This window comes from Ranitomeya imitator, chromosome 10 (genome assembly GCF_032444005.1).
Source record: "Ranitomeya imitator isolate aRanImi1 chromosome 10, aRanImi1.pri, whole genome shotgun sequence".
Taxonomy (NCBI): Eukaryota; Metazoa; Chordata; class Amphibia; order Anura; family Dendrobatidae; genus Ranitomeya; species Ranitomeya imitator.
This window is the reverse complement of record NC_091291.1, coordinates 34,227,450-34,249,789: the sequence shown is the minus strand read 5'-3', so window position 1 is coordinate 34,249,789 and position 22,340 is coordinate 34,227,450. Positions and strand designations below refer to the sequence as shown.

The 22,340-nt window shown below is 45.0% G+C and overlaps 1 protein-coding gene across 2 annotated transcripts in view; it reads left to right on the top strand.

Moving 5' to 3' along the window:
- TRPM4 (transient receptor potential cation channel subfamily M member 4) overlaps positions 1-22,340 on the top strand; it is a 90,362-nt gene that overhangs the window by 4,964 nt on the left and 63,058 nt on the right. The window lies entirely within an intron of this gene.

The following is a 22,340-nucleotide window of genomic DNA, read 5'->3' as shown; positions in this document are numbered from 1 at the left end:
AAGTGTTCCCACTCTTGGACACTCCGAAGAGCTGTTCACATCTCCATTTATAGATTCTGGCCTCTTACCCTGCCCGTTTCAAGTGGGACACGAGGAGATCGCATGTAGCGATGTCCAAATATTTGAGCAGCCACACTCACAAGAAGGCAATGGTGAGAAAATGCAAAATTACTGTTGCAAGAAGTGAATGATGATGAGACATATTTGCCAACAATTGGTGGTGTTTTGTCAGCAAGTCAGGAGAAAGACCAGGGTGCAGAAGTGGAAGACGAACTGATGGACGATGACGTCACTGACCCAACCTGGGAAGGTGACATGCAGAACAAGGACAGCAGCGCACAGGGGGAGGTGTTCACAGCATCACGACAGGCAGGAAGAAGCAGTGGGGTGGCCAGAGATTCAAGGCAGGGACGTGTTCCTCAGAGCACCAACATGGGTGCCAAGCCAGGGGTTAGGTGTTCTCAAGTGTGGAGCTTTTTTAAAGACAGTCCAGTTAACCCAAAAAGGCCATTTGCAACATCTTCCATGCCAGCATAAGCAGGGGCAGCGCAACTACCACCCTGAACACCACCAGCATCCTTAGGCCCATTCAAACAAAGCACCAGACTACATGGGCCAAGTGCCAGGGTCCAGAAACAGTGTCTGCTGGTGACACCACTGCCTCTTCCCCTGTTCTACGGGCATGCCAATCACCCTGTCTATGATGTAGGTGAAGATGCCTCCCACCCTGCGCCTGTTGCACACTTGCAACCATGTCCACGTCTTTGTCCCAGTGCAATGTCAGTTGTCTCTCTCTACTCTACCTCAGTCATTGGAAAACACAGCCTCCCATCTACAGACCACAATATTAAATGACCACATTTCCAGACTGCTTGTCCTGGAAATGTTGCTGTTAGGCTTGTGGAGACAGTAGCTGTCTGCAACCTCATGGCGGTAGCCATACTTCTGTACTCGGTCCCCAGCCTCCACTACTTCTCCCTGTGTGTCTCCGCCTTACACAAGCACGTGTCCCATAGCATCAGCCATGCCCTGACCAATGCTGTTACTGGGAAGGTCCACTTAACCACGGACTCCAGGATAAGTGGTTGTGGCTAGGGACGCTACATTTCCCTGTCGGCAGACTGGGTGAGCATTGTGGAAGTCGAGATCCAGTAGGACCCTGTGATGGAACACGTGCTACCAACACCAAGGATTGCGAGCCCTCATTTAATCAGGGTTACCCTCACCTTCTACAGGGTTGCCCAACACCTCCTCCTCCTCACCCTCCCACTCAGAAACATTAACATCAGTCGCAAGATGTAAGCACTGCCTTGGCCAAGTGGCATCAAGCTCTGCTAAAGGTAATCTACTTGGGTGACAAACCACACACCACCGCAGAATTGTTGAAGGGTCTAGCAGACCAGACTGATCTGTAGTTCTCACCTCTGAACCTACAACCAGGTATGCTTGTGTGTGACAATAACCGTAACTTGGTGGCGGCTCTGAAGCTTGGCAACCTCCTACTCTGATCATGCCTGGCCCTGTGCTCGACCTAGTCGTTTAGCTATTTTTTTATTTTTAAAGTTACCCAGATCTGCCTTAGCTACTTGAGAGAACATGCTGCATGTGCCCATTACCGCAAGTCAGCTACAGCTACAGCTGCCATGGCGGTGCTGCAGCAGCGTTTGCAACTTCTAGCTCAGACTGGTGTGCGATGTCACTATGCATTGGAACGCCAACGGACATATGTTGGCAAGGCTTTGTGAGCAGCAGAGGGCAAGGGCAGTAATTGAATACCAGCTACACGATGCCCGTCGATATTACGGTCAGCCTCCACACATAAAAGCTGATGAGTCAGGGTGGGCCCAAATTTGCTACGGGGCAATGACTCTTCTAGTTACACCCTGTATGCCTGTACAGCATGACATCACATCTTTAATCTACGAACATCCCCTCCAAGCAGTGTCGGGTTGGGGTGCCAAGGACCCCCCAGTAACATTGACTTTGGGGGGCCTATTTTTCATCGGCATATAAATATTACACTATTCTCAAACACAAATTTACCTAAATCTCTAGATAATGGTTAAACTGGATAATTTGGTTAATGAATGATGAGATGCTGCTTTTTTCTCTATGGACTGAATTGTGCTGCCCATATGAGTCGCCCACCAGGGCAATGGGAATACTCTGCACCGGGTCGCTCTTAAAGGGGATGTCACTGTGGCTGCGACCCGGTCCGTGGCCCTGGGACTCAAAGGGGAAAAGTCTTTAAAGTGAATTGTGAAAGTCTATTTTCGTGACGCCACCTGTGGTTCTTGGTCAATAGGGTCCGACGCTGCTTAAAGGGGCTTCTGGGGTGTTGTGGCAGCAAGATGGTGACGCTTCCCACAGGTGAAGCGAAGTCCTCAGGGCTCCCAAGTTGTATGGCAGGGATGATGTGTTGCCGGTAAATAACGAGAGACACAGGGTTGAAGTCTTTACCTGGTTTACTGGTGTTCTAGTAGGCCTCAGTCCAGGGTACCAGCAACAGGTACAGGAAGAGTCCAGGCAGCCCATAAACAAGCGGAAATCCCCTTGGCAGGTCAGGTTGGGAGCCTTCCACTATGTGCTGGGTTTCTGGTACCTTGCTACCTGTGGTTTGCTGGCAAAGTACTCCGTTCTCTCTCCTGTCCTGGGACAGTACCTGTACGGTAGGCAGCTTGAGCTGTACCTTTGGGGGTCTCTTACACGGTGACTCCAGGCTCTAACTGCTGCTTTACCTCAGGTATGGTATGGGCAATTAACATACAGTCCTATGCCCTCCGGTTCTATTGTGGACCTTGAAGCTATCCACCATCTCGGGCTCCCGGTGCCCGGTTTCTGCGCTCTGGCTCACAGGAGGCCATATTGCAGCCTCACTGAGCTCTCACTCTCTCTCCTCTGCTCCTTTCCTGCCTCTCTTCACTCTCAGAATGAACTCAACTGACTCCTCCTCCAGACCAGGATCTATATATCTCAGGGAAGCTCCCCTAAACCAGGTTTTTGAGCTCCCCCTGGAGTTAGAATGTGTTGTGTGTGGGATAGCCTGCCAAAAGGATCCCTCTTGTCTCCAGGCATAGCACTACCCTCCCCGAGAGAAAGGCAGCACTACTGTGGTACCCGAACTCCTGGGGTGCCATACATACAGTGAGGTTGGGGGGCCCACCGGGTGATTACCCTATGGGCCAGTCCGAGCCTGCCTCTAAGTAGTCAACAGCCTCCACTTGTATTAGGATGCTCGTACACAGAGTGGTAATGTGACTCGCACAAGAATCGGGCAGCAAAACTGTAAGGGGTTATACTAATAATTGCTGCACTTTTGCAATGCAGTGATGGCCTCCCAGTTTGTACAATTATACTGAAATGCGTGCACGAGCCGCAAGGTCAAAAACTGCACTAATTTGATGTAACACAGCATTCGAACACTCTCAATCTATGTGGCAGATTTATACAACTTTTTGTTTTTTAAATCAGAGCGCCGCTTTCATTTTTCTACAGCGTGGTCCGAAATGGAAGCTGCGTTGTGATTGGCTGCTGTGGGTATCAATGGCCGGTACAAAAATTTAAATCCCAACTGTCTCTTTTTTTTTCAAAAGCTGTTTGAAAATTTTAAAGTCTTCAAACTGATTGGAGTTTTCCTTTGTCCGCGAGCTCTCGACTGTCCTTGTTACCCCTAGCAACTGCATTAATTTAGACTTATTTCTTTAACTGCTCTGGAAAAATAAAGCGGATTTTACTAAAATTGAGAAATAGAAAGTAGGTATAACCATGGCTGTCATTAGATAGAGGAGCCCAGTTGGTCTATGTACATTTATACTTATGTAAGCTATAGATAGATATCATTGGATGGTGCTTGTAAATACAAGCAGTTTTGCAATTTACAGCTTGTTAAAATTCTCAGCCGTTCTTGAGATATTAACACTTTTTCTTACAGATCGTTGTCTTGGAGACCGACCACCGCTGCAAGAAAGCGGACAACATGCAGTCCTTGCAAGCTTTTCTTTTGAGCTTGTAAGAAATCTTTTTTGAAGCTGGCCAGGATCGTTGGAGTGCAGTGTTTTCCCTGAATTCCAGCCATCTTCAGCGTAGTGTTTACAATCTAGACAACAGTGGTGGTCGGTTTCCTAGGCAACAAGATGAAAAGTGTTAATATCTCAAGATGGGTTGCAAATTTTAATAAGCAGTAAATTGCAAAAGTGCTTGTATTTACAAGAACTACAAGAACTATCTAAATATCTATTTATGGAAATGGAATCCAGTTGGATGAACTGGATCCTATTTCTGGAGGATTTATCCACCGGCCATGGAGGAGCAGCAGCAGCTGTGTTTCTTCATACCTACGTAGGCATCAGGTGTTCATATGTTTTACCTGTTGTAGTCTGTTGGCTTCATGTATATTTAGTTAATGGGCTCGTTCAGCAGCATACACCTGCTTAAACAATGGCCCGTCATGGTTCCTTTCTCTGAATGTTGTGTATGAGGCATTGTGTCTTCATAGAAGAATATGAATACCTTCTATTAGGTTACAATAAGAGGCTGATCCATCCAGAACATGCTCTACTACAAGGGTTAATTTAAATGGAGAGAATTTAGACTAATCTAAAAACAAAAAAAAAACAAATTGAGTTGTCTCTGATTTTTACATTTTCTGGATATATATAACCATTGATGGTTGCCTTTGGGCTCTTTGCAAAACCTGAAGCCTCATTCCGATGTCCATGACTCACGGACCAAAAATGGACAGCAATAACCTGAATTTAACATCCTCCTAGGCACATATGAGACTGTTGAGCTGCGGTCCTGAGCCCAGTCCGTGTATCATGGTCTTCTGCTTTATTTCTGCCTCGATTAAGTGTGGCGCCCCAGGGTCCTGGTCATCACAGTAACATTGCTTTCCTCACGGGGAGAGTGATGTTATGTTTGGAAGTGATGAAGGATATCTTTTATCAGGTAACCACAATACCACAACATGTTCACACTCCAGGCCACAAGGGGGAGCTCTTGATCCTATTTCTAGGTGACTCCCCTATATATATTGTGGTTTGGAGGGAAAGAGAGGTCAGATTGTCAGAGAAACAGAAGAGAGCAGAACGACAGTGTCAGAAGGTCTGAAGAGGCTGTGTAGTCTGAAGTACTACAGCTCTTGGAGAAAGGGACATACAGAAGGAAAGAACATCGTTCAGTGAGCGTGCAGGAGAGCGAAGCACAGGAGAGTGATATCAGGGGAAACCAGCTGCGAACAGCCTGCCTCCCTCTGAGGCGCAGATAACCGGTAGCCGGACCACCGAGGTTGTAAGGACTCTACGACTTACAGCAGAGACCGGCAGGACAGCTGAACTGCAAGTTACCTGTCCGCCTCACACACCTGAAACACAGTAACACATAGAGCCCGGGGCATGATAGAGTCCCTGTAAAAAGGCTCGAGTTACCTGTCATACAGGTATTGTCCTATCCTATATGGGGGACAGAGAGAAGAACAGTGAGGACCTTATCTGAAGCCATAGGCAGTAAGGGACTACAACACCACCACGCTAGAGTAAGGCTTTTAACTCCACCTGGTAAAGGGGAACTCTGGATTTGCTTCCAAGCCGGCTGGACCCTGCCTGCCCTGTGATCTGGTGCCTTGGACTGTGGCTGCCTGAAGTCTTCAGTAAACCAGGTAAAGAGACTGCAAACCTGTGTCCTCATTCCTTACTGCACCATTCACCATCTTCCATCTACACAACGGGAGCCCTGGGGATAAACTTCACCTGTGGGAAGGTATACCATCTAGCTGCCAGAACATCACCCCAGAGGACCCCTTAAAGCGGCGTCAGTCCCCACTGACCGAATACCACAGGTGGCATCACGAACATAAACTTTATTAAATTTCCCCTTTTACATGGGCGCTCAGGGCCACGGACCGGGTCGCCACCGTGACAATCCCCTGTGAACACCGGACCCGGTACCGGGTACCGCACAGGCCCTGGTGGGTGACTCATCAGTAAAATGGCACAAAAGATTGGCACAAAAGAATGATAATTCGGGGCCTGAGTGCCTATAAGTCCCTATTACGGATGCATAGATAGCTGGTGTATGGAATATTCATAAGGCACTAGAGCATGTGCGAAAACCTTCACTCTGATGGCCTCTATATAAACCTATATGCATAAACTGTACCGATATGTGCACAAGGAGTTTTTTGAGGAGCGACCCAGGTCCAAAAGATTCCTGAAAAATCACTCAAGAGCCACTTAAAGGACTTTTCCTATTCATTTATTTTGTTCAAAGATTTTGATGTTCAGGATTTTCCGCAATTTCTACAATTAAGGTTTAGAAAAACACCTGGTGGAAAATAAGAAGGTGCATGTCGCTTCATAGAAAAACATCTCCTTATGGCATCTGTTCCAAACTATACACTGTCCCATCAAAAGGATATAAAATTACTCTTTCAAAACTGCTTTAAAACTGCTTAAAACTCTCCAAAGAGGGAGTGTGTCCTCCTGAAGTGGTTTTCACTAGAAAACTTATTAGCCTCAAAAAGAACTATTTGCACTTACCCTAAGGCTGGGTTCAGATGACTGTTTCCAAAATCATCCATATAGCATTTTTTTTTTTTTTTTACATGAACAATTTAATAAACAATAAAGGTCAAACACTGTCTCCTATCTTAAAGAGGTTCTCCAAGAATGTAATAAAATGTCCCCTTGTCAGGTTTTTCAAACAGCAGCCTGTCCTAGTTGTGCATCAGGACGAGCTGCCGTATGATGAAAAAACAGCCTGTCTCAACTGACAGAGGCGATTTGAGTTTCCATAAAAGGGCTGTAACAGAATAGATTTTCTTCTTGGGTGACTGGACACAAAGCATTTTTTTTTTTGTCCTCGGTTTGCAGTCACCTGAGAAGATTTATTTCCTCTCCTATCGCTTCCATTCCCAAGAAGCTCATCAGCATGTATGCAAATGATATAGCTCCTCTTTCAGTTGAGACACAGGTCTTGGGAGCTATGTTTCTTTAGTCTGCAGCCTTTCCTGACAGTACACAGCTGTGTAATATGTTCATCTGAACGAGCCCTAAGAGTTATATTTGTGGGGTCCATCAGCTGAGACCCTCTGAAGGGCCAAGATGTAATGGCCTTAGTTATGACTCTATAACTCTTATTTGATTTTAGTTTGATGTGGCCAAACTGTGTGCCAAAATGTGCCAAATGTTGCCTCTCTTTATAAAACCAAATATGTAGGTTTTCCTGAGTGATCCATGTTCCATGAGATCTGATATGATGCTAATATCCATCTTTGGGTTCCGGCCAAAGTAAAAGTAGTTTTAACCCTGTTTGCTTTACTAGATTTTCCTTTACAGTAAGGAGGGGAAAGCTTCATTGTCTGTGGAGCCCTACAAATTTTAATTGCTCCCTGAATATGGGACCAATTTGTCCTCGACCTCGGTGGGGGACACACATGCCAATGTCATGTCACTGGGAAAAAACCCATTCCTCCATTAAACACAATAGATAATGACATGACATGCCTAAAGTGCTTTCAATATCAAAGTAATGAAAACACTTCAAGTATGTGTTTAGGCACATGACTATAGCCATACACTGTATGCTAATATGTATATATTGTATTTTATATGTTTTTGTTCTCCGCCACTTCTATGGGGGGGGGGGGAATTGATATTGAAGATATTTCACAACTAGCCAAGTTTTGGAGGCAAGTATCTGGAAGGAGGACACATTTTCCGCAGTAGGTAATGGTAAAGCAAACATTGTGCCCTGTAGCCTAGAACAATCTCCCTCTAAATTTCCCCTTAAAGTGAATTTGTTACAATGGTTTTGCTATGTAATCTCAGAGCAGCACAATGTGAGGGCTGAGATCCTGATTCCAACGATGTCACTTACTTGGTGGTGTGCTGCTGTTTTCAATACAACCGGTGTTTTATTAGTAGGAGACTGACTACAGGACTAGTTGTCTCGTGCTTCCCGGTCCAACCCCGCCCCCAGCATTCGTTAGCAGCTTTCTGTCACAGTGGTGTGGGTGGAGTTATGAGCTCTGCTAGATCTGCAGCAGAGAAAACAGTGATTCTATGAAAATGACAGCAAGCAGCCCAGCGAGTGACACATTGCTGGAATCAGGGTCTCAGCCCCTACATCATGTTGGTATCCATTTACATTGAAAACTGTAGTGACGTACTCCGTATTAAATCAAAAAGTAATAGTATAGAAGTACTAATGTCAGATGGCTGACTTACCTTAATAATGCCTACTTTCTGCCACCTTCCAAAAAAAATTAAAGCTTGTACTCTCCTAACCAGAGTGACCAAATTCTCTTCTTCCCTCTACGTCCATTGGATATTTGCTGGCTCTTCTGGAAATCCCAACAGTTCTCGCCTTATTCCGGGAGACAGAAACGTTTAGTGGAGCAGAGAACTTTGCCTTGTGCAGAGTGTTTGGTCTGTGCATCTGGATAGTGATATTTAAAAAAAAAAAAAAAAAATTATATATATATATATATATATATATATATACACACACTTCTCGGATCGGTACTACTTTATCGGTACTACTTTATATATATATATATATATATATATATATATATATATATATATATATATATATATATATATATATATATATATATATATATATATATAAGTAGTACCGATCCGAGAAGTGTGTGTATATATATATATATATATATATATATATATATATATATATATATATATATATATATATATATATATATATATATATATATATACACACTTCTCGGATCGGTACTACTTTAATATTTCACTTGACTGCTGCAGCCAATCAGTAGCCAATAAACTGCTGGGCTTCACCTATGACAAAATACTGGAAGGCTGCAGCCAATCAGCAGCCACAGACTGGTTGCAGGGGTTATGGGACATAAAAATTTTGCACCAGTACAGCAGGTATGTAGGCACTTTTATTTTTTTTATTTTCTACACCAGATTGCAGTTTATTAAAGTTGTCCAGTAGTGGAGAAGGATGACCTATTTTAATATCCAGCTGAAACCCTCATGTGATCTCCCAGCATCTTAATGAATTGGATTGCTTGGCTAACCTCAGAACATCGCGACAATTAAGCTTAAAACAAATCCACTGGATCAGAATTTTTTGTTACATTGGGGATCAAAATGCATCTCCTTTCACCTGTATTATGCTGCAATGTAACAAGAGCAAATAGCGATCATTGGCCGGGGAACCTTGCTGCCAAAGTCTGTGTGTTACCCCAGCCTATTTATTTAGGTAGCTGCTGGCTCCTTGCTTGCAGAACGCCTGTGTAGTCAAACAGCTTAGACTTCATGTATATGAACCTTGACATTATGTAGTCAATAGTGATGAGCGAACTTGCTCAGATAAGGTGCTAAGATTATTATTTATTATTATTATTTATAATATTGTGAAGAACCGCCCCTCACAGCCCCGCCTGACATCACTAGTCCATCAGGGGGGATGACAAGGTACGGTCTCCCAACTTTCATCAACGTGACGTTCCTCCCCCCTGGGGATATGTAATGTCAGATTGGCACAGTTTTACACAGATACCTCTCTGTGCCCGTGTGGACAGGATGTATGAGAAGTAAGAGAGGGTTGCTTATTCAACTGCTGACATGGCACAACACTTGCTTACAACCCTGACAGGCTGAGAGACCCTTCTCACTAGCACCAGTGAAACAGAGCACTGCCAGCCCGGTAGGACTGCCATCAGTAACTCATTAGATATAATCTTGTTAATGGACCAAGCTTATATTTGGAATCTACACTTAGGGCATAATAGGGTCAGAGAGTGAGAGCTGATGAGCAGGGATTCATCCAAAAACAACTTGGTATCAGCTACTTCTGGGGGTATGAGTTGTTTTTTTTTTTTAACTTGGAGCTGTTGAAGCTGGACCACCTGCTAAGCCAGGTCTCATGTTTCAGCTTTACCCTTTTGAAGGAGGTCTATAATCTCAGACCGGATATGATATAGTCAATTGGCATGAAATTATATACCCCATATTCTTCACAAATATCCTTTAATTTTGCAAGATAATACAGATCCCTTCATAGAAGAGTAACATGATGGCTTTAGTCTTTGCTTTGATTAAAAAGTTTTAAAACTTATTTTCAGCAGAGGAATATGACTTGACCTGGGTGATAGCTATTCATTCAGGTAATAGTATGAGTCTCTCCTATGGTACCAGTCCTTGAAGACTTATATTGCTGTGATAAGGAGTAATAATCAATATGACACGGGGTGTTCTTTATTAATAAATAACTGAGTCCAGAGCCCAGTGATGAAATTATATTTTCTGCTGCTTGTTAAAGGGGTCACCTCAGTAAGACAACCCTTCTTCTCCAAATGCCTTGGTAGGGCATACCAATGTCAGAGAGCGGGATCCCCCTACTCTGGATTCCCCCCCACTAAAAGCTGCTCCTTCATATATTATGTGGCAAAGACGGAGCCATTCCCTGGTCCACCTGTCTGGCATTGTTTATTCGGAGGAAGGGTAATACGCTTTCCCATGGATAAGGCTTCCTGTCATCAAACTTTTTGTCTCCCGTGTCCAGATATGAATATTGAGGTTTTGCGTTGATCTTATACTAATGGGATATAGATTTTTGGAGTCGTAGTGAATGAACGAACAGAATGTACTCGCTCTCATCACTGTAGGGCTGTGGGAACTCCTCTAACATAATAACGGTCCAATGCATAGTGCTATCTATGTCACATTTGATCTCTATATAAATGTAAAATCACGAAAAGACACATGACACCAATATCTACCGCCTGGGACCTCCAGGGGTGAAGAGATCCTGTAAGTTGGTGATTTCCTAAAATTCTCAAGGGCCGAGCACTAGGGTTGAGCGAAACGGGTCGTTAATTTTCAAAAGTCGCCGACTTTTGGCAAACCGGGTTTCATGAAACCCGATCCGACCCCTGTGCGGGGTCGGCCATGCGGTATGCGACTTTCGCGCCAAAGTCGCGTTTCAATGACGCGAAAAGCGCCATTTCTCAGCCAATGAAGGTAAACGCAGAGTGTGGGCAGCGTGATGACATAGGTCCTGGTCCCCACCATCTTAGAGAAGGGCATTGCAGTGATTGGCTTGCTGTCTGCGGCGTCACAGGGGCTATAAAGGGGAGTTCCCGCCGACCGCCATGTTACTGCTGCTGATCTGAGCTTAGGGAGAGGTTGCTGCCGCTTCGTCAGAAGCAGGGATAGCGTTAGGCAGGGTCCATTAACCACCAAACCGCTTGTGCTGTAGCGATTTCCACTGCCCAACACCACCTTCGGTGTGCAGGGACAGTGGAAGCTACATTTTTTTTTTTTTTCCCCCTCAGCGCTGTAGCTCATTGGGCTGCCCTAGAAGGCTCCCTGATAGCTGCATTGCTGTGTGTACGCCGCTGTGCAAACCAACTGCTTTTTTTCAAAGCACAAATCCTCTTGTTCCTTCCTTTCTGCACAGCTATCTTTTTTGTTTGTACACACTTTTTATTTAATTTGTGCATCAGTCCACTCCTTATTGCTGCCTGCCATACCTGGCTGAGATTACTGCAGGGAGATAGTAATTGAAGGACACTCCCTGTTTTTTTTTTTTTTTTTGTGGGAGATTAAGATTGACATTTCTGCTAGAGTGCCATCTCTGTCTGTGTCATCTCTCACTCAGTGGGCCATAGAAAGCCTATTTATTTTTTTGCTTGATTTTGGTTCTAAAATCTACCTGAAAAAATCACTACATCAATCAGTGGGAGAAAAATATTGGCCTCAGGGCTTGTGTGCCACTCCTGACTCCTGTGTGCATCATCACTCACTCAGTGGGCCATAGAAAGCCTATTAATTTTTTTGCTTTATTTGGGTTCTAAATTCTACCTGAAAAAATCAATAAATCAATCAGTGGGAGATTAATATTGGCCTTTGGGCTTGTGTGCCAGTCCTAAGCGTGCCATCTCTCTCTCTCAGATAGTGGGCCATAGAAAGCCTATTTATTTTATTTTTTTTTTATTGGGTTTATAAATTTTCCCTGGAAAAAAAAAAAAAGTGGGAGATTAATATTGGCCTCTGGGCTTGTGTGCCAGTCCTGAGCGTGCCATCTCTCTCACAAATAGTGGGCCATAGAAAGCCTATTTATTTATTTTTTTTTGGTTTTATAAATTCTCCCTTACAAAAAAAAAGGGAGATTAATATTGGCCTTTGGGCTTGTGTGCCAGTCCTAAGCGTGCCATCTCTCTCTGTCTCTCAGATAGTGGGCCATAGAAAGCCTATTTATTATTTTTTTTTATTGGGTTTATAAATTTTCCCTGGAACAAAAAAAAAAAAAGTGGGAGATAAATATTGGCCTCTGGGCTTGTGTGCCACTCCTGACTCCTGTGTGCGTCATCTCTGACTCAGTGGGCCATAGAAAGCCTTTTTTTGTTTTCTTTGGTTTCTAAATTCTTCCTGAAAAAATCATTTTATTCTATTTTTTTTTTTTTCCTAAAGTCTCCCTGAAAAAAAAAAAAAAATCAAATCAGTGGGAGATTAATATTTACATTTGTGCTTCAGTGACAGTCCTGCGTGTGTGGCATCTCTCTCATTTGTTGCCACCAACAACAGAGTGTGTAACATTGTGCCTGATTTTCGTTGTGGTCTCACTCACCTGTAAAGGGGTAGCTAAATCATACTGAAGTTATAGCTCACCGTGTAATTTGTGTGACAGCAACAAATACCGTTAGTTTGTTTACGTTTTTAAAACAATGAGGAAGTCTGGTGGAAGAGGTCGTGGCCGGGGGCGTTCATTGTCAGCTGGTAATGAGGGTAGTGGTAGTGGTGGAGCATCAGCTGGTCGTGGGAAAAAAAATATTGCACCCAAGTCTGGAGCTGTGGAGCCAGGTTCGTCGTCTGGCTACACAAGGCCTCGAACGCTCCCTTTTCTGGGAGTAGGAAAACCGCTTTTAAAGCCGGAGCAGCAAGAGCAAGTTTTGGCTTATCTTGCTGACTCAGCCTCTAGCTCTTTTGCCTCCTCTCGTGAAACTGGTAAATGTCAAAGCAGCGCGTCGTAAGTGGATGTTCACGGTCAGGGACAAGTCGCTTCCTTGTCCTCTTCAGCAAAAACAACAACAGAGAAGAATGCAGCAGGCGACACAACGGGTTACTCCATGGAGCTCTTTACACATACCGTCCCTGGCTTAGAAAGTGAAGCAGTTAACAGTCCATGCCCATTACAAGTTGAATCTGACATGGAGTGCACTGATGCACAGCCACAGCCAGACTACTATGCTGGTCCTTTGACTCAGACCACAACATTGCCCTCGCAGGGTGCTGATCAAGAATCAGACCCTGATGAGACTATGTTGCCCCATCACGAACGCTATACCACCGACCGACACGGTGACACAGACGAAGTTGCACACGAGCTACAAGAAGAGGTAATAGATGACCCAGTTCTTGACCCCGATTGGCAGCCATTGGGGGAACAGGGTGCAGGCGGCAGCAGTTCTGAAGCGGAGGAGGAGGGGCCGCAGCAGGCATCAACATCGCAACAGGTTCCATCTGCCGGGCCCGTATCTTGCCCAAAACGCGTGGCAAAGCTAAAACCTGTTGGAGGACAGCGTGGCCATCCGGTTAAAGCTCAGTCTGCAATGCCTGAAAAGGTATCCGATGCTAGAAAGAGTGCAGTCTGGCATTTTTTTAAACAACATCCAATTGATCAGCGCAAAGTCATCTGTCAAAAATGTTCAACTACCTTAAGCAGAGGACAGAATCTGAAAAGTCTCAATACAAGTTGCATGCATAGACATTTAACCACCATGCATTTGCAAGCCTGGACTAACTACCAAACGTCCCTTAAGGTTGTAGCACCCTCGGCCAATGAAGCTAGTCAGCAACGCAACATCCCTTCCGGCAGTGTAGGGCCACCATTTTCCGCACCACCTGCAGTATCTGTGCAGGTTTCTTTGCCAGGCCAAAGCCGTCAGGGTCAGGGAATCACCAGTTTCGTAGTAGGAAACACTGCATCTAGGGCACCGGTGGCAACAATACCATCTCCCACCGTCTCTCAGTCTGCCATGTCCACCGGCACCCCCGCTAGTTCCACGATCTCCAGCTCTCCAGTCCAGTTCACCCTACATGAGACTATGGTTAGAAAAAGGAAGTACTTAGCCTCGCATCCGCGTACACAGGGTTTGAACGCACACATAGCTAGACTAATCTCGTTAGAGATGATGCCCTACCGGTTAGTTGAAAGCGAAGCTTTCAAAGCCCTGATGGACTACGCTGTACCACGCTACGAGCTACCCAGTCGACACTTTTTTTTTCCAGAAAAGCCATCCCAGCCCTCCACCAGCATGTTAAAGAGCGCATCGTCCATGCACTCAGGCAATCTGTGAGCACAAAGGTGCACCTGACAACAGATGCATGGACCAGTAGGCATGGCCAGGGACGTTACGTGTCCATCACGGCACACTGGGTAAATGTGGTGGATGCAGGGTCCACAGGGGACAGCAAGTTTGGGACAGTTCTGCCTAGCCCACGGTCTAGGAAACAATTGGCTGTAGCCGTTCGCACCCCCTCCTCCTCCTCTTCGTCCTCCTGCAGAAGCGAGAGCTCGTCCACAGACCGCAGTCGCACAACCACTCCATCCGCAGCTGCCACTGTTGCACACCAGGTCTCCCATTATGGGGCAGCTACTGGCAAACGTCAGCAGGCTGTATTGGCTATGAAGTGTTTGGGCGACAACAGACACACCGCGGAAGTTCTGTCCGAGTTCTTGCAGAAAGAAACGCAGTCGTGGCTGGGCACTGTAGATCTTGAGGCAGGCAAGGTAGTGAGTGATAACGGAAGGAATTTCATGGCTGCCATCTCCCTTTCCCAACTGAAACACATTCCTTGCCTGGCTCACACCTTAAACCTGGTGGTGCAGTGCTTCCTGAAAAGTTATCCGGGGTTATCCGACCTGCTCCTCAAAGTGCGTGGACTTTGCTCACATATCCGCCGTTCGCCCGTACACTCCAGCCGTATGCAGACCTATCAGCGTTCTTTGAACCTTCCCCAGCATCGCCTAATCATAGACGTTGCAACAAGGTGGAACTCAACACTGCACATGCTTCAGAGACTGTGCGAACAGAGGCGGGCTGTTATGTTTTTGTGGGAGGATACACATACACGGGCAGGCAGTAGGATGGCAGACATGGAGTTGTCAGGTGTGCAGTGGTCGAAGATTCAAGACATGTGTCAAGTCCTTCAGTGTTTTGAGGAATGCACACGGCTGGTTAGTGCAGACAACGCCATAATAAGCATGAGCATCCCCCTAATGCGTCTGCTGATGCAAAGTTTGACGCACATAAAGGATCAGGCGTCTGCAGCTGAGGAAGAGGAAAGCCTTGATGACAGTCAGCCATTGTCTGGCCAGGGCAGTGTACAGGACGAGGTAGCGGGCGAAGAGGAGGAGGAGGACGAGGAGGATGATGGGGATGATTATATTTTTAATGAGGAAGCTTTTCCGGGGCCACTGGAAATTGGTGGCGCGGCAAGGCCGGGTTCTGGTTTTTTGAGGGACACAAGTGACGTTGATTTGCCTGAAACTGCCCCTCAACCAAGCACAACCGCAGATTTGAGAACTGGAACTTTGGCCCACATGGCGGATTATGCCTTACATATCCTCAAAAGGGACACACGCATAACTAAAATGATGAATGATGACGATTACTAGTTGGCCTGCCTCCTTGATCCTCGCTATAAAGGCAAATTGCAAAATATAATGCCACATGAGAACTTGGAACTAATATTAGCAACCAAACAATCAACTCTTGTTGACCGTTTGCTTCTGGCATTCCCTGCACACAGCGCCCGTGATCGTTCTCACACGAGCTGCAGGGGCCAGCAGACCAGAGGAGTTAGAGGGGCAGAAATCAGAAGTGGCGTTGGCCAGAGGGGTTTTCTGACCAGGTTGTGGAGTGATTTTGCTATGACCGCAGACAGGACAGGTACTGCAGCATCAATTCAAAGTGACAGGAGACAACATTTGTCCAGTATGGTTACAAACTATTTTTCATCCCTTATCGATGTTCTCCCTCAACCGTCATTCCCATTTGATTACTGGGCATCAAAATTAGACACCTGGCCAGAATTGGCAGAATATGCATTGCAGGAGCTTGCTTGCCCGGCAGCTAGTGTCCTATCAGAAAGAGTATTCAGTGCTGCAGGTTCAATACTAACAGAAAAAAGGACTCGTCTGGCTACCCAAAATGTAGATGATCTAACCTTCATTAAAATGAACCACAACTGGATTTCGAAATCTTTTGCCCCACCTTGCCCGGCTGACACCTAGCTTTCCTATGAAAAGGTCTTGCCTGTGGACTATTCTGAATGCCTTTTCCAATCTCGTAATTTTCTGCACCTGATTGTCCAGCATACGACATGTTTACACCTCACTAAATGGCCAAACTCCCCACACGGGGCCGTGGTATCGACACTTGGCGACAGCACCCGTGAGAGTGCAGTTTGTCTGAAGAGGTGGGTGAGCCCGCTTTTGGTCGACGGCACTGCCACTGGGTCCCTCCTAGTACAATAAAGTGTCTCTGGCGGTGGTGGTGCGCACCCAACGTCAGACACACCGTTGTAATATGAGGGGCCCTGGGCCTGGGCCGCCGGCCACAAGACAGTTTCCCCCCACCCCAGCTCAAACAGTGCTCTACCACTTGCAAAATTATCTCACAGCTCCACCAATGTTTAGTCTATGCGCTGACATCCTTCAATGCCTGCCACTGACAATACCATTGTATTGACATTTTTGTTATGTTAGGCCTTCGATGCCTGTCTGCGGTGACTCCTTCCACTAGGCCTCCACTGACCACACCACTGCTGCCCGTGTACCCCTGGAACCAACATCAGAAAATATAAAAATAAGTATTTTGCTTATAAAAAAGAAAATACTGGAGAGATATCAAATGCAGACATTTTAACATTAAAAACAAACACATACAACAAAAATCTGGTACAGTACTAAAAATGGCCACCAGCTACAATAACTTTCTCCTGCAAGTAGTTAACTGAAAGGTTTTTTTCAATTTTAAACACAGATATGGCATCCACCGAGTGTTGTCCTGTCGCGTCTTCTTTATATTATTGCCAAGAAGATGCAAAACAATGAAAATAATAAAATCATTATTTACCAAAAAAATAGAGTAAGTCAAAACCACATTGCAAATAAACATTCATTACAAATAAAGAAGCAGGGCGCGTCCGAGGGTGAGTATATACCTAATAAGAATATAATCACCCTCGGACGCGCCCTGCTTCTTTCCGACAGCCTTCCTTCCTAAGAATCAGCCCTTCCATGGTGTAGAGAGAGGGTTTGTTACACTCCAAGGTGTTCTCCAGGTTGCCTTTCCTGAACTTCTATCTTCAGGCTCTCATTAAATTGTGGTTAAACGGAACAACTGCATTTGGCGTACTAGTTGGTTTGGGGCCTACTATCGGTGTCTGCCACTCCTTGCTGTTCTCCTGGTTTCCTGTCCTGAAATTCCGTTTTCAGGCGCTCGTTAAGTAGTTGTTAATGTTAGACTGCATTTTGCCTACTAGTTGGGTTGGGGCCTACTATCGGTGTCTGCCACTCCTTGCTGTTCTCCTCCACTGAACAAAGCTGTGCCGCCTGTTTACTACGGTTGCCAATTTTGAACAGCATTTCGACTACTTACTGATTTGGGCCTACTCTCTGTGTCAGCCTCTCATTCCAGTTGTCCTACACTGCAATGCCCCCTGGTTAGTCCTGTTACCAATTTTGAACTGCATTTAGCCAACTTTATTCTTTGGGCCTATATCTGTGTTTCCTCCTCATCCTGCCCATTGCCCAGCCAGTGATAGATGAGTCTGCTGGTACATTGACCCATAACGCAACATTCCCCGTGCACGCTACACAACAACATTGTGACCCTGCTGAAAGTCAGGTTGCCCTTCCCGCATACCATACCACCTTACACGGGGACAAAGAGGAAGGTGCAGATGAAAGTGCAGGTTCCTTCATCAGGTGGGGGGAGGAATACTAGTTGGCGACGTCACTGGCACAGGGCCTCTCATAGTACGCAAAAGTGTTGCTGCCGGTGGGAGGCGCCCCCGCCGTGCAAACACACCGCTGTACTTTGAGGGGCCCTGTGCCAGTGCCAATGCCAACGAGTGGGCCCCCCCTGCTTGCTCAGGTTCACAGCACTTGCAAAGTTGAAATACTTACCTCTCCCTGCTCCACTGCCGTGACGTGGTCCAGATTTCCTGGGCCCACTAATTACTTGAACCAGCCCTACCCCCCAAAACTTTAGCCAAATGACCCCCAATTTCAAATGCCTTCCAATTATTATAAGGTAAATTACGCTTGACAAGCTTCATTAAGAAGAATGGATGGTTTTGACATTAAAATGGGCACTCTAGGTGTTTTCCTGGCCCCCACTCACTGCCGACTATGCTGCCCCATTGACTTGCATTGGGTTTCGTGTTTCGGTCGATCCCGACTTTACGTCATAATCGGCCGATTTCACTCGACCCGACTTTTGAGATAGTCGGGTTTCGCGAAACCCGGCTCGACTCTAAAAAGGTCAAGGTCGCTCAACTCTACCGAGCACATCTCACAAACAGCCCCCACATGAGCTCATCAAAGCAGTGACCGTACCTGGGTGTGCGTATGTGTATATAACATACATAGCAAGAAATAAGTACAATAATCTTGAATAAAACGAGACCCGACTGGTACAGAAGGACCAAGGATCCTGCCTGCGAGGGCTCATAATCTACATATGCATACGTATATACACCCTGGTTACAACTACTTGACTGTTTGCATTTTTCATTATTACAGACCACGGCAGTACATCCGCCTATTTCTCTTGTGGCTTTGGGTGGGAGAATCTGAGGTTCGGGAGCTCCTTAGTGTTAGTTAAATGTCAGGCAGAGACTTGTTGAATTTTTTTCTTTGAAGAATTCCTCACCTATCTGCAGTTAGGACCCCTCCCTTCAATTCTTCAGATACATCTGTTTTCTGGACAAGAGAAGCTCTTAACCCCCAACCAGGGCCGGACTTACAACACTAACATTTAAAAGCACATTTGTCTTCACCCCTCATCCCAAAAGTTTACTGCAAGACCAAAATTTCAAATACGGCTATAGAAGGTTAAATAATACCGACTTGCTATGACCACATAATACCGCCAGATAATGATGAAATAATGAATTGTAGAGTGCCAGAAAAAAAATAGAAATAATAAGGCTCCTCCTTAACTTATTCGATGCAAATTTGAATTTTATGGTCGAATTCTAGAAAATTGTTGGATTCAAATTTTGGCAGATTTGTGCATCACTAGAAGAATTCCTAATATTTATGATCCCAAGTGGCCCTTCTCTGTTAAAGTAGACTTTTGCAGATTCCAGGTCCGCACGTATAAATTCTGATTGCGTCATTCTCTACAGGACTTGTTGATCGGTGAAGGGCACACTCCTGTGCCCCACACTGATCGGCGGAATTGTGAACATTTATCCCTGTTAGACTGGAGCGGCCATACTGCGCATGCTTGATCTCCGCTTCATTTGTTCCCTATGGGGCTGTCGAGTTCTGTGCTTGGCTTTTCCCCTATAGGGATTCAATGGCAAGGCCATCCAACTTGTTGCCCCATTTTCAAATGGGCACAAAAGTACCCCGTCAGGAATTAAAATTCCTCATACTGCCGAGCAAGGCGGGTCTCGGCAGTCGGACCCCCATCTATCAGTACATGATCTCCAATCCTGTGGATAGATGATAAAGGGGTTGTCCATTATGTGGGAGCACGTGGATAGGTTGCTGGGTTATGCAGGGAAATGGAGATCTGAAGGTGCTTCCATTTGTAGGAAGAATCCAAATTTGCGTTTTGAAATGTAGAAAAAAAAATCCAGCAAACTTATTAAAAAGTTTTTTTGTATTTATTTGCTGTAATTTCGATCCAGCACTCGGAGTGTAAAAAAAAAAAAAAAAAAAAATTTTTTTCACATACTAATAAAATGGAACAAATTTAAAATTAGAACAATTAAAAAAAACAAAAAAAAAACTGCACAATGCGTTTCGCCTATATAAACCTTCATCAGGTGCTGGGTTAATAGCGAGGCCGTACCAAGGGAGGATGACCAGGACCTTCCCCTCCCCCACCCCTTTTTTTTTTTGGCTGGCATTAGCTGTGTCCCACCTGCCCTAGATATTTTGCATATGTGGTTGGGTTTTATTTAGTTCTTGAGCAGAGGCTAGTTCATTCAATTAATTTGCAGATGCTTTGGTTGGTTTTGCGTTTTGGATGTGGACCTACATCCTGCAGGAACACGACGTATTAAAGTGCTTTCTAGTAATGCCTGGTGAGAACTGCGTTTATCGTCCCTCTGGGTGAGACTTAGAATACTCCATGAGGGTTTTCATTTATGTATCTTTTTTTTTTTTTATGTTTTTATTATATAACTTTTATATCGATCCATTTAAAACTATTCTTACTGATTTGTAGATTGTGAGCCCTCGCGGGGAAGGTCCTCTCTCCTACTCTACCAGTCGTGACTTGTATTGATTAAGATTATTCTACTTGTTTTTATTATGTATACCCCTCCTCACATGTAAAGCGCCATGGAATAAATGGCGCTATAATAATAAATAACAATAACTGTCAGGTTACGGCAGCCATTAATGACAGTTTTGAAATTCGAACTGTTGAGTTTGAATTCAAATCCCGGGCAGTTGGTGAGTAGGGTCAGGACTGGAGGGCTTTTCTTAGGTAAAGGTGAAATCTTCATGTCAAGCATAAGTCCTTGGGGCTCAAGTCAAATTTTAGCAATATTCTATTTATTTATATAGCACCATTAATTCAAGAGACATCATCGCTGCCCCCTTTGGGGCACACAATCTAGATTCCTTATCAGGAGTGTGGGAGGAAACTGAAAAACCTGGAGGAAACCCATGGGGAGAACATACAAACTCCTTGCAGATGTTGTTTTTGGTGGGATTTGAACCCAGGACCACTGAGCCACCATGCTGCCCTTTTAATAGGCAATGTGCATAAGTGCTGAAATCCCTTATTTGTCAACGTGATCAGTGGCTCCAGTGTTTTCTTTTTCCTTCCCGTCACTATTCGGGCGCCCATCAGAATGTTGCAATCTCCATGCATCCGATTCTCAACCAACACCCATGGGTGTAAGGCTTTAGAGGATCCCAATAAAAAACTGGATTTTTATATGCTCCCTTGTCACACGTGTTCTGTGTAATACTTTATCTCACCTGCGGGGGTGCTGTAGGGATATTTAACACTTGCAATGCAGCTTTTTTTTTTTAATTTTTTTTTATTTTGATGGTGGTGGTCTTGGCCACACTACACCCTATAACAAATGCATCGAAATTGGATCTTCTGGATAATCCAATACAGACGTACCCTTTCAGTGTACATTACTGTTATTACAGTATGTTCTTCAGTTCCCAGTGCTTTGTCTCCAGGGTGATCACCACGTTGCTTTCGAGGGATGCGGTTAATTGTGTGAGAATAGGAATCTGTCCATACCCCCGGAGGATTAGTCATGTATTCCCCAGATCAGTGACTAAGCACCGCGGAAAGCTGGAAAACCAGTCCTGCAAGCGTTTACTCACAGAGACTGGAAATAATCCTTAATATCGTATTTTCAGCCTTTGTACTTCCAGCCCTGTACTAATAGCTGCCAGAAGATTGTGACATTGCCGCATACAGGCGTCTTGGCACAAGTGACTATTTCATCATGGGCATTCCCAGAGTAATCCTACCCTATTGTCTGTGTGTGTGTGTACTGCACTGTATCCACAACATACAGTTTAAGGTGTGTGTATATATGTATATACCATGTGTCATTTACAACTTGGCACCTTCTGTTACTCTATCATTATTATTGCTTTCCTTCACCCTGAGCAAAAGTTCAGTTGGCTGGCATAGTCCATTATCTAAGTGCCAAGGCAAAGTAGCTCCTTGACACCTTGCCCCAGTTACCCTCCCATTCTTACATATATCAGTTTATTTCTGATCTATATAAACTGTATTACCACTATATGGCATATACCAAGGATTTGGCCAATTTGTGCTCTACATTTATTTTATGAGAACTCACCAGCCACAACAAGGCGATCCTTTTTTGCCTTGTCATGGCTGGTGGGCTCTCATGAATTTGTCAATTTGTGCACCAAGTAACTCCATCTATGCACCATCTCTCTCCCATCTAAAAATCACAAAATAAAGCCGGACTAATTAATAAAGTGCGAGTGGAAGCCTTCAGGTCACAGACGACTGGATCAGAAGGGTTCTGATGGCCCCTTCCCCCAGATTGTCCGTGCACCACAGCCCTTCACATACAGTGGTTCTTCGC